The sequence below is a fragment of the Scyliorhinus torazame genome, chromosome 15 (genome assembly GCF_047496885.1).
Source record: "Scyliorhinus torazame isolate Kashiwa2021f chromosome 15, sScyTor2.1, whole genome shotgun sequence".
In the NCBI taxonomy this organism is placed as follows: Eukaryota; Metazoa; Chordata; class Chondrichthyes; order Carcharhiniformes; family Scyliorhinidae; genus Scyliorhinus; species Scyliorhinus torazame.
Window position 1 is genome coordinate 11,759,436 of NC_092721.1, and position 13,490 is coordinate 11,772,925.

Consider the following 13,490-nt stretch of genomic DNA (forward strand, 5'->3'; position numbering starts at 1 on the left):
GGCTAAAGGGCTAGGGGGGGATGGAGGAACAGGATACTGAGTTGGATGATCAGCCATCATAATGAATGCCAGCGCAAGCTCGAAGGGCCGAATGGCCTCCCTAGCTCCTGTTTTCGATGTTTCTATATGTATATTTTAAAAAAATCAGGACCCACTTAGATTCAGCCTGGCAAATCGCGGGCTGTGGGTTTGACACGCAGCCAAAACTATTGAAACAGAGTTACTGCAGACTGACAAACAGAGAAACCCACTCACTACACAGTGGGCTGCTTTCTAACTCCCGCGACCTGAAAAACAATCTTTGCAAGATAACCGCTACATTTATTATCCAGTCTGTAAATCCATCACTGCTTGTGAACATTGCAACTTGATGACGGCAGCACGGTGGCGCAGCGGGTTCGCCCTGCTGCCTCACGGCGCCGAGGTCCCAGGTTCGATCCCGGCTCTGGGTCCCTGTCCGTGTGGAGTTAGCACACTCTCCCCGTGTCTGTGTGGGTTTCGCCCCCACAACGCAAAGATTTTTGGGCAGCACGGTAGCATTGTGGATAGCACAATTGCTTCACAGCTCCAGGGTCCCAGGTTCAATTCCGGCTTGGGTCACTGTCTGTGCGGAGTCTGCACATCCTCCCCGTGTGTGCGTGGGTTTCCTCCGGGTGCTCCGGTTTCCTCCCACAGTCCAAAGATGTGCAGGTTAGGTGGATTGGCCATGATAAATTGCCCTTAGTGTCCAATATTGCCCTTAGTGTTGGGTGGGGTTACTAGGTTATGGGGATAGGGTGGAGGTGTTGACCTTGGGTAGGGTGCTCTTTCCAAGAGCCGGTGCAGACTCGATGGGCCGAATGGCCTCCTTCTGCACTGTAAATGCTATGATAATCTATGATGTGCAGGGTCGGTGGATTGGCCACACTAAATTGCCCCACAAATGGAAAAAATGAATTGGGTACTCTAAATTTTTTTTTTTTTAATTTACAACTTGATGGATACTGGATACATATATATATTTATACCGTGGTTTGAGTTTGTCAAACCTCCAAGATTGGTCCTGGCTTTCCTAAGAATTGAAGATTGATCTTTATCCTGTCAGCAAAACCAGAGAAAAATCACTTGGGCTATTTAAAACAAAAATGTTTCTTTTAAATTTTCATGAATTCTCTTTGGGTATTTTTCAGCTCCCAACTTGCCCTGCGCAGGCCCTGATTTGACACTCGGCTCATTCAAACTCAGCAGCAGAGACTTTGCTTTTAAAATTCTCACCCTTGGTTTCAAAATCCTCCTCAACCTGGCCCCTCCCTTATCTCTGTAACCTCCCCCCCCCCGGCCCACCGAAATATCTGCGCCTCTCCAATTCTGCCCTTTTGAGCATCCCCCGATTTCCATCGCTCTACCACAGGTCACCCTGCCTGCAGCTGCCTGGGGCCTGAGCTCTGGAATTCACTCCCTGCATCTCTTCCCGCCTCCCTCTCCTCCTTTAAGTCATCCTTAAAGATTTAACTCTTTGACAATTAGTTGTTTTTTTTGGCCGCCTGTCCCAGTAGCTCCTTCTCCGTCTCAGTGTTGCAGTTTTGTCAGATAACTGAACTGGCTCGGGGCGCTTCGCTACATTTAAGGAGCTAGACAAATGCTAGTTGTTGTTGCAGTAGGAGAGCAGCTGTTGGGATATTCAAAAGGAACCCAGGCCAAAGGCGCCAGCAGCCAACAAGGAAATCTGTAGTCGATTCGGCTGAACAACTGCAAAATTGAGCTAAAATATCTCAAAGTTAGAGGGTGATGGAGGTCGACACAGTGCTGAACACAGACTCTGCGGCCAAGTCACTAACAGCCCCCCAGGCAACAAGTACAGAAGCTGCGGAAAAAACACTTCTTTCCAACTGAAAAAGCAAATACCTAAACCTCCCCATTAAAACAAATAACTTTGGAATTTGACCGTTTAACCCTTTCCGCCGTGGTCCAGGATCATCCTCACTTCTGAATCAGAGGGTTGGCATGGCAGGAACTGGATTGGATTAGATTGGATTGTTTATTGTCACGTGTTCCGAGGTACGGTGAAAAGTGTTTTTCTGCGAGCAGCTCAACAGATCATTAAGTACATGGGAAGTAAAGGGAATAAAAGAAAATACATAATAGGGCATCACAAGGTATACAATGTAACTACATAAGCACTGGCATCGGGTGAAGCATACAGGGTGTAGTGTTAATGAGGTCAGTCCATAAGAGGGTCATTTAGGAGTCTGGTAACAGCGGGGGGAGAAGCTGTTTTTGAGTCTGTTCGTGCGTGTTCTCAGACTTCTGTATCTCCTGCCCGATGGAAGAAGTTGGAAGAGTGAGTAAGCCGAGTGGGAGGGGTCTTTGATTATGCTGCCCGCTTTCCCCGGGCAGCGGGAGATGTAGATGGAGTCAATGGATGGGAGGCAGGTTCGTGTGATGGACTGGGCGGTGTTCACGACTCTCTGAAGTTTCTTGCGGTCCTGGGCCGAGCAGTTGCCATACCAGGCTGTGATGCAGCCAGATAGGATGCTTTCTATGGTGCATCTGTAAAAGTTGGTAAGGGTTAATGTGGACATGCCGAATTTCCTTAGTTTCCTGAGGAAGTATAGGTGCTGTTGTGCTTTCTTGGTGGTAGCGTAGACGTGGGTGGACCAGGACAGATTTTTGGAGATGTGCACCCCTAAGAATTTGAAACTGCTAACCATCTCCACCTCGGCCCCGTTGATGCTGACAGGGGTGCGTACAGTACTTTGCTTCCTGAAGTCAATGACCAGCTCTTTAGTTTCGCTGGCATTGACGGCGAGATTGTTGTCGCTACACCACTCCACTAGATTCTCTATCTCCCTCCTGTATTCTGACTCATCATTGTTCGAGATCCGGCCCACTATGGTCGTATCGTCAGCAAACTTGCAGATGGAGTTGGAACCAAATTCCAAGCATAAAAATCAAGGCTGACACTCCCGGTGTGGCACTGACGGAGTGCTGCCCTCTTTCGCGCAAGGCATTAAACCGAGGCGCCTTAGCTGTGAAAAGATCCCATCGGCACCATTTCGAGGAGGAGCAAGGGGAGTTCCTGGCCAACATTGATACTTCAATCAACGTGATGAAAGCAAATGACTTGGTCATTATCACATCGTTGTTTATGGGATCTTGCTGTGCGCAAATTGGCTGCTGCATGTCCTACATCACAGCAGCGACTGCACATCAAAAGTACTCCATTGGCTGTATGCGATATGAGGTGGTCACGCATGGCGCTATAGAAACGCACATCCCTTCTTTCTAATATTGGAAAACGCCACAGGAAGGCCCTGTTGACATTCCATCGCGTGTAATCCCGGTATCCTCTTCAAACCCAGACACCATTCAACCTGCGGCAACAGTTAGGGGAAAGGGCCATGCAGTTTGAACCCAGTTCCGGGTCGAAGCACCGTCAAACCACAGCTCCACCTCCCCGTGGGTTAGAGCTGTGGCATTCCCAAACTCTTAGCCCTCAACAGCTGGTATTAAAAAAAAAAGTTCAAGGGGCACAGTTCTGGAAACTTCCACGAGGGTGAGCAGGCCTTAACCGACACCTGGAGCTGACGAGCACAACCGTGAGGACGATAAATATTTGCATTTAGATAGCGCCTTTTACTGGATGTTTCAAGGCACTTTCCAGCCAATGAAGTATTTGATTTTGAAGTGTATTCACCAGAGTAATGTAGTAAATGCCAATGTGCGAGCTCCCACAATGAGCGATGTGATAATGACCATGGCCGGGATTCTTCCCTGCCCGGCGGGGTGGGGGGTCCCGGCGGGATGGAGTGGCGGGAACAACTCCGGCGTCGGGCGGCCCCAAAGGTGCGGAAATCCGCACCTTTAGGGGCCAAGCCCTCACCTTGAGGGGCTAGCCCCGCGCCGGAGTAGTTGCCGTGCCGCCAGTCGGTGGGAAAGACCTTTGGCGCCACGCCAGCCGGGGCCGAAAGGACTTTGCCGGCCGGCGGAAGTCCGCGCATGCGCGGGAGCGCCAGCGGCTGCTGACGTCATCACCGCGCATGCGCAGCGGGGGGAGGGGTCTCTACCGCGTCGGCCATCGCGGAGGCTGTGGCCGAGGCGGAAGGAATAGAGTGCCCCCACGGCACAGGCCCGCCCGCGGATCGGTGGGCCCCGATCGCGGGCCAGGCCACCGTGGGTGCACCCTCGGGGTCAGATCGCCCCTCGCACCCCCCCCCCCCCAGGACCCCGGAGCCCACCCGCGCCGCCAGTCCCGGCGGTAAGGTAGGTGGTTTGATTCTCGCCGGCGGGGTTGGCATGACAGCAGCGGGACTTCGGCCCATCGCGGGCCGGAGAATCGCCGGGGGGGGGCCCGCTGACCGGCGCGGTGCGATTCCCGCTCCCGCCGAATATCCGGTGCCGGAGAATTCGGCAGCCGGCGGGGGCGGGATTCACGCGCCCCCCCCCCCCCCCCCCGGCGATTCTCCGACCCGGCGGGGGGGGGTTGGAGAATCCCGCCCCAGATCTTCTGTTTTAGTGCTGTTGACTGAGTGATAAATATTGGCCAGGGCCACTGAGAGGAACTCCCTGCTCCTCTTCAAACTAATGGCCATGGGATCTTTTACACCCATCTGAGAGGGCAGATGGAGCCTCTGTTTAATGCCTGGTTTGAAAGACAGCATCTCTGACAGTACAGCATGCCCTCAGCACTACATTGGAAGCGTATGCCTGAATTTATATCGGGAGTGAGATTTGAACCCAGCTCTTTGTGACTCAGAGGCAGAAGTGCTACCCATTGAATCCACAGAATCACTACAGTGCAGGAGGCCTCCATTCGGCCCATCGGGTCAGCACCGGCCCTCCGAAAGAGCACCCTACCCAGGCCCATATACCTGCCCTATCCCTGTAACCTCATAACCCCACCTAACCTGCACAATGTGGACTGTGGGAGGAAACCGGAGCACCTGGAGGAAACCCACGCAGACAAGGGGAGAATGTGCAAACTCCACAAAGACAGTCACCCAACTGGAATCGAACCTGGGATCGAGCCCGGGTTCATGGAGCTGTGAGGCAGTAGTGCTGCCCAGCCACAGCTGATACATATCGGGAAGGAGGGTGGTGGGAATATGAGGGGGGGGGGGGGTGATGAGCTATCCACAGGATGTGGTTATTGCTGCTTTGTGGGAGTTTACTGTGAGCAAATTGGTTACTCTGGTTCCTACACTATCGCAGTGACTTCGCTTCAAAATCTGAAGTCAACATTGGCTGTAAAGAGCTTTGGGACGTACTGAGGATGTGAAAGGTGCGATATAAATGTTAACGTTCTTTCATACTTTCCCCTGGTACCTCACGCGGGCACCATTACCCGTGTGGGCATTAACAATGAGTGAAATCAGGAAACGAGATGATTTCATTGTGTCTCGTGCAGCCTGCCTGTACCCAGTGTCGACACGCAGACATACGCACAACCAGCAGGGGGTGCAGCGTAGCAACCCCGGAGTAAGCACCCTGGTGAATGGAATGACCTCGGCCGCACCTTTAACAATGTCCTTTCAGCAGCTGTTGATGCTGATGCTCATGGCCAGGGCCGTGTGCGTAATAAACAAAAAGCAGCATTGAGTTTTTACTGTCCAAACGGTAAACAAGTTTTATTTTCTCCCCTGAAAACATGCGACCGACACAGGCTCCTGATATTTTGCCCAGGTGATCAATGTCCATGCGCGAGTGTACAGGCGGTGGGTGAATCAGTCGCGAAAGGAGCATCATTGCAAAAACTGCCCCCGGACAGATAGGGAAGACACAGAGCCAGAGCGCAAGAGAAAGACTGACTGAGAGCGAATCGTGGAGCCAGAGTAAAGAATCAGAGCGGCAGGTCGAGGGTGACAGAGCGAGAGAGGGGAAAGAGACAGACATAGACTGAGAGTGCACGAGAGCACGGGTGGCTGAGAGAGAGCGTGCAAGAGAAAGAGAGCGTGAGTGACCAAGAGAGGGAGCCCGCGTGACTGAGAGAGATGGGCATGCAGGAAGATCAGGGGGTTAGATAGGGTGGACAGTGAGAGCCTTCTCCCACGGATGGAAATGGCTGGCACGAGGGGACATAGCTTTAAACTGAGGGGTAATAGATATAGGACAGAGGTCAGAGGTAGGTTCTTTACGCAAAGAGTAGTGAGGCCGTGGAATGCCCTACCTGCAACAGTAGTGAACTCGCCAACATTGAGGGCATTTAAGAGTTTATTGGATAAACATATGGATGATAATGGCATAGTGTAGGTTAGATGGCTTTTGTTTCGGTGCAACATCATGGGCCGAAGGGCCTGTACTGCGCTGTATCGTTCTATGTTCTATGTTCTATAAGACAAGTAAGTAAACCATCCAAGGTAAACAAACTGTACAGTCCCAAGATCAAAGCCTAAAAATTAATTTTAAAATAGCCATTTTATTTGGCCTTGCTCTGTACTTGATCGAGCTTTAACTCTCTTAAGGACCTCAGTGCAAACCACATTGGGTTCTGGTTGGTGAATCTCATTCTGTGTTGACTTTGGCTGTTGCCAAAACAAAACCTGCCGCAGCGAAAGTCACTGTTACGCATCACCTGCCACGGCACAGGGTGTACCACATAGATACCAGCCACTCACCTCACCTACTCCACACCCGCTCTTTATACTCCACACGACCCTCCTCCCACCTCCCTCTTCCTCTCACCCTGGGGTGGCTCGAGACACATACTTGAGGCTTCCAGTAGTTAACAAAGGGGTTTATTGATGGCAGGAAAAGGCAGTGAGCTGACAGGCATGGAACACCATACAACAGGTCTTCGTTCTCCGCCTCGCTGGTCCACGTGATCCCAGGGTCCCGTGCAAACTCCTCATTCACCGGGTTCGTGTGCTCCCGGGCGATGGGCCCCAAGTCGGCCAAGTGATCAGTGGAGCTCCCCCCCCTTAAAGGGGCCACGCCACCACACACTCCCATCAGCAGATCCTTCTCTTCCTGTCTCCCTCATGTGTTTATCCAGTTCCTCCTTTTAATGCATCTACTCTATTCACCTGGTCCCACTCCCTGTGGGAGCGAGTTATATATTCTCACCATTCCTGCGGGAGTGAGTTCCGCATTCTCACCACTCTCTGGGTAAAGAGGTTCCTCCTGAATCGCTGATAGGATTTACTGATGACACTTCCTTGTGGCCTCCTCCACAAGTGGAAGCCTCTCTGCTTGACCCTTTTGAACCACCTTCAGGATTTTAGAGACTTCTGTCAGGTCCCCCCCCCCATCATTATGAATTATAGCAGCACCATTTCTGATCAATTGGAGAGCTTACTCTTGTATTGAACCAACATCCTAAGCAAAGGCTGCACACCGTCACGGGAGATCTCTCTGTAAGAAGCATTTGAGCTACAGCAGGGGATTTACAGCAAAGATTTAAGCTAAAATAAGCAGTGACAGGAGAGCATTTTTGGAGCTGGAGGTGTAATTAAAGCGTCGCAAAGGTTTGGGCTAATGGATTTTTATTTATATTAAGAGGGTTCCCGAGTGGAGTAGATAATTCAGTTAGTAAGATGATGTTAATGGGGAGGGGCCAGGGGTTGAAGCAGTCGGGTGTTGAGGTTTAGTTTTAGTTTGTGGCTGGAATGCAAGCTGAGACGTTTCTGAAGTAATACAGTCAGAGATTCTGCATGGTTCTGGCAGGGTTCAGGTCTATCTTTTCAAACAGTCTCAAAAGACATCTCTGTACAGCAAGTAGTCCTGAGTGCTAACTGTATTTAAAAGTGGATTGGGATCAGAGATGGTTTGAGTGGGAATAAAGATAGCAGTTAAGGGTTATTGTGCCTCGGACTTCCGGGTGCGGCGATGACCAGCTGAGTCGCACGTTTCGGCAGCTCCCTGTGAAACGGACTTTTGGGCTCTTGATAGGAGCCCCAACGGCAATTTTAACGGCTGAAAACACCGTGCGGTAAACCAGAAGGGTGTTCCCCCTGGACACGGATGGAAAAAGGAGAGGAAAGTGGCCGGATTGCAGCGGATCCTTTGGAACAACGGCAAGGAAGGCAAGCAGAAACCAAGATGGCGTCGGAAGGTGGCAGTTTCATATGGGGCCCTGAACAACAAGAGTTTTTGAAACGCTGCGTGGAGGAGATAAAAAAGGAAATGAAGAAAGAGTTGTTGGCCCCGATATTACAGGCGATTGAAGGGCTGAAAGAGGAACAAAAGACCCAGGAGCAGGAGCTTCGGGTCGTGAAGGCGAAAGCAGCAGAGAATGAAAACGATATACAGGGCCTGGTGGTGAAGTCGGAGATACAGGAGGCACACCAGAAACGATCTGTGGAGAGGTTGGAGGCACTGGAAAATAACGCAAGGAGGAACAACTTGAGGATTCTTGGCCTTCCTGAAGGTGTGGAGGGGGCGGACGTCGGGGCATATGTGAGCACGATGCTGCACTCGTTAATGGGAGTGGAGGCCCCGACGGGTCCGTTGGAGGTGGAGGGAGCATACCGAGTTATGGTGCAAGGATCGAGAGCAGGAGAAGCTCCCAGAGCCATAGTGGTGAGATTTCTCCGTTTTAAGGATAGAGAAATGGTCCTTAGATGGGCGAAGAAAACTCGGTGTAGTAAATGGGAGAACGCGGTGATCCGCGTCTATCAAGATTGGAGTGCGGAGGTGGCGAGAAGGAGGGCGAGCTTTAATCGGGCCAAAGCGGTACTTCACAAAAAAAAGATAAAGTTTGGAATGCTGCAACCGGCAAGACTGTGGGTCACATATCAAGGGAGGCACCACTACTTTGAGACGGCGGATGAAGCGTGGACTTTTATTGTAGAAGAAAAATTGGAATGATTGGACTACGAAAATGAACGTTTGGACAAAGTGGTGGGACGAGTGGGGGGGGGCGAAGAGGGATTGTATGATTAATCCTGCGGTATGGTAACTTTTCTTTCTCCCACAGGTGGTGATGGGGGGAGGTGGGGAGGGAGAGGAGATGGGGCGTTGGCCATGGGAGGCGGGGCCGAGGGAGAGGCGCGGGCTTGGTTCCCGCGCTATGATAATTATGGCGGGAATAGAGAAGCAGGAAGGAGGGGGCGCCGCACGGGGCGAGCCGTGATCACGGGGGGAAGCCGAGGTCAGCCAGAGTTTGCTGACTTCTGGGAGCAACATGGGGGGAGTAATTACGCTAGCGGGGGGTCTAGCGGGGGGGGGGGGGAGGGGGGAATTACTGGGTTGCTGCTGCTGGGGAAAGGGGGGAGTGGGTACGGGAAAGGATGGGCGGGGGGGCACCGTCTGGGAGAAATACAGCTGCGTGGGAACTGGGCGAGAAGCTGGAAAAAGATGATGGCTAACCGGCAAGGGGGGGGGGTGGGAAGCCCCCCAACTCGGCTGATCACGTGGAACGTGAGGGGGCTTAACGGGCCGATAAAGAGGGCACGAGTACTCGCACACCTTAAGAAACTTAAAGCAGATGTGGTCATGTTACAGGAAACGCACCTGAAACTGATCGATCAGGTTAGGTTGCGCAAAGGATGGGTAGGGCAGGTGTTCCATTCGGGGCTGGATGCGAAAAACAGGGGGGTGGCTATATTAGTGGGGAAGCGGGTAATGTTCGAGGCAAAGACTATAGTGGCGGATAATGGGGGCAGATACGTGATGGTGAGTGGCAAATTACAGGGAGAGATGGTGGTGTTGGTAAACGTGTATGCCCCGAATTGGGACGATGCCAATTTTATGAGGCGAATGCTAGGACGCATCCCAGACCTAGAGACCGGATAGCTGATAATGGGGGGAGACTTTAACACGGTGTTGGAACCAAGGCTGGATAGGTCGAAGTCCAGGACTGGTAGGAGGCCGGCAGCAGCCAAGGTGCTTAAGGATTTCATGGAGCAGATGGGAGGGGTGGACCCGTGGAGATTCAGTAGACCTAGGAGTAAGGAGTTCTCGTTTTTCTCCTATGTCCATAAAGTCTATTCACGCATAGACTTTTTTGTGTTGGGTAGGGCATTGATCCCGAGGGTGAGGGGAACGGAATATACGGCTATAGCCATTTCGGATCATGCCCCACACTGGGTAGACTTGGAGATAGGGGAGAAAACGAGAGGGCGTCCACCCTGGAGAATGGACATGGGACTAATGGCGGATGAGGGGGTGTGCTTAAGGGTGAGGGGATGCATTGAAAAGTACTTGGAACTCAATGACAATGGGGAGGTTCAGGTGGGAGTGGTCTGGGAGGCGTTGAAGGCGGTGGTTAGGGGGGAGCTGATATCAATAAGGACACATAAAGGGAAGCAGGAGAGTAAGGAACGGGAGCGGTTGTTGCAAGAACTTTTGAGGGTGGACAGACAGTATGCGGAAGCACCGGAGGAGGGACTGTATAGGGAAAGGCAAAGGCTGCATGTGGAATTTGACTTGCTGACCACAGGCACTGCAGAGGCACAATGGAGGAAGGCGCAGGGTGTACAGTATGAATATGGAGAGAAGGCGAGCAGATTGCTGGCACACCAATTGAGGAAAAGGGGAGCAGCGAGGGAAATAGGGGGGGTGAGAGACGAAGATGGAGAGACGGAGCGGGGAGCGGAGAGAGTGAATGAAGTGTTTAAGACATTTTATAAAAAATTGTATGAAGCTCAACCCCCGGATGGGAGGGAGAGAATGATGGAGTTTTTGGATCGGCTGGAAATTCCCAAGGTGGAAGAGCAGGAAAGGATGGGATTGGGAGCACAGATCACGGTAGAAGAAGTGGTGAAAGGAATTAGGAACATGCAGACGGGAAAGGCTCCGGGACCGAACGGATTCCCAGTTGAATTTTACAGAAAATATTTGGACTTGCTCGCCCCGCTACTGACGAGGACCTTTAACGAGGCAAAGGAAAGGGGACAACTGCCCCCGACTATGTCAGAAGCAACGATATTGCTTCTTTTAAAGAAGGAAAAGGATCCGCTACAATGCGGGTCCTACAGACCAATCTCCCTCCTCAATGTAGATGCCAAGGTCTTGGCCAAGGTAATGGCAATGAGAATAGAGGAATGGGTCCCGGGGGTGGTTCATGAGGACCAAACTGGGTTTGTGAAGGGGAGACAGCTGAACACGAACATACGGAGGTTGTTAGGGGTATTGATGATGGCCCCACCAGAGGGTGAAACGGAGATAGTAGTGGCGATGGATGCCGAGAAAGCATTTGATAGAGTGGAGTGGGATTATCTGTGGGAGGTGTTGAGGAGATTTGGGTTCGGAGAGGGGTATGTTAGATGGGTGCAGCTGTTGTATAGGGCCCCAGTGGCGAGTGTGGTCACGAATGGACGGGGATCGGCATATTTTCGGCTCCATAGAGGGACAAGGCAGGGATGTCCTCTGTCCCCATTACTGTTTGCACTGGCGATTGAGCCCCTGGCGATAGCGCTGAGAGGTTCCAAGGGATGGAGGGGAATACTTAGGGGAGGAGAAGAACACCGGGTATCTTTATATGCGGATGATCTGCTACTATATGTGGCGGATCCAGCGGAGGGGATGCCAGAAATAATGCGGATACTTGGGGAGTTTGGGGATTTTTCAAGGTATAAATTGAACATGGGGATGAGTGAGCTGTTTGTGGTGCATCCAGGGGAGCAGAGTAGGGAAATAGAAGACGTACCGTTGAGGAAGGTAACAAGAGACTTTCGTTACCTGGGGATCCAGATAGCTAAGAATTGGGGCACATTGCACAGGCTAAATTTGACGCGGTTGGTGGAACAGATGGAGGAAGATTTCAAGAGATGGGATATGGTAGCATTGTCAATGGCAGGGAGGGTGCAGGCGGTTAAGATGGTGGTCCTCCCGAGATTCCTCTTTGTGTTTCAGTGTCTCCCGGTGGTGATCACGAAGGCTTTTTTTAAAAGGATAGAAAAGAGTATCATGGGTTTTGTTTGGGCCGGGAAGACTCCGAGAGTGAGGAAGGGATTCTTACAGCGTAGTAGGGATAGGGGGGGGCTGGCACTACCGAGCCTAAGTGAGTATTATTGGGCCGCTAATATTTCAATGGTGAGTAAGTGGATGGGAGAGGAGGAAGGAGCGGCGTGGAAGAGATTAGAGAGGGCGTCCTGTAGGGGGACCAGCCTGCAGGCTATGGTGACAGCCCCATTGCCGTTCTCACCAAGGACTATACCACGAGTCCGGTGGTGGTAGCTACACTGAAGATTTGGGGACAGTGGAGCCGACATAGGGGAAAGACCGGAGCACTGGGGGGGTCCCCGATAAGAAACAACCATAGGTTTGCCCCGGGGGGAATGGATGGGGGATATGGAATGTGGCAAAGAGCAGGTATAACGCAATTGAAAGATCTATTTGTGGATGGGAAGTTTGCGAGTCTGGGAGCGCTGACCGAGAAATATGGGTTGCCCCAAGGGAATGCATTCAGGTACATGCAATTGAGGGCTTTTGCGAGGCAACAGGTGAGGGAATTCCCGCAGCTCCCGACACAAGAGGTGCAGGACAGAGTCATCTCAAAGAAATGGGTGGGGGACGGTAAGGTGTCGGATATATATAGGGAAATGAGAGACGAAGGGGAGACTATGATGGACGAACTAAAAGGGAAATGGGAAGAAGAGCTAGGGGAGGAGATTGAGGAGGGGATGTGGGCAGATGCCCTAAACAGGGTAAACTCGTCGTCCTCGTGCGCCAGGCTAAGCCTGATTCAGTTCAAGGTATTACACAGGGCACATATGACTGGAACACGGCTCAGTAAATTTTTTGGGGTGGAGGATAGGTGTGCGAGGTGCTCGAGAAGCCCAGCGAATCATACCCATATGTTTTGGTCATGCCCGGCACTACAGGGGTTTTGGATGGGGGTGACAAAGGTGCTTTCGAAAGTAGTAGGAGTCCGGGTCGAACCAAGCTGGGGGTTGGCTATATTTGGGGTTGCACAAGAGCCGGGAGTGCAGGAGGCGAAAGAGGCCGATGTTTTGGCCTTTGCGTCCCTAGTAGCCCGGCGCAGAATATTGCTAATGTGGAAAGAAGCCAAGCCCCCGGGGGTGGAGACCTGGATAAATGATATGGCGGGGTTCATAAAGTTGGAGCGGATTAAGTTCGTCCTAAGGGGGTCGGCTCAAGGGTTTACTAGGCGGTGGCAACCGTTCGTCGAATATCTTGCGGAAAGATAGATAGGGGAGAACAAAGAAGGCAGCAGCAGCGGCCCAGGACTTGGGGGGGGGGGGTGGGGGGGGGGGGGGAGAGGGATGGGGGGGGGGGTGGCCTGAGACAAGGCAGTTGCCAATTAGGGCTAGCTTTTATTTTTTTTATTGTTATTTAATATTTATTTATTTGTTGTTGTTTTTGTTTAAATTTAAAAAGGTCATTATTATCTGTATTGTTACAATGTTGTGTAAAAGATGCACAATGTACTGTGTTGGTTGACCAAAAATTTTCAATAAAATATTATTTAAAAAAAAAAAGGGTTATTGTGCCTCTGTATTCATTAACATTGTTTAAGGGGTAATTGTAAGCTATTTACTCGTGTGATGTTAAAGGTATTTTAATACTGTGTCAGTTATAAAGTTTGTGGGCAGCACGGTGGCGCAGTA

The 13,490-nt window shown here is 51.5% G+C and overlaps 1 protein-coding gene across 1 annotated transcript in view; it reads right to left on the reverse strand.

Annotated features, from left to right (window-relative positions):
• LOC140391525 (FERM, ARHGEF and pleckstrin domain-containing protein 1-like) overlaps positions 1–13,490 on the reverse strand; it is a 326,539-nt gene that overhangs the window by 140,199 nt on the left and 172,850 nt on the right.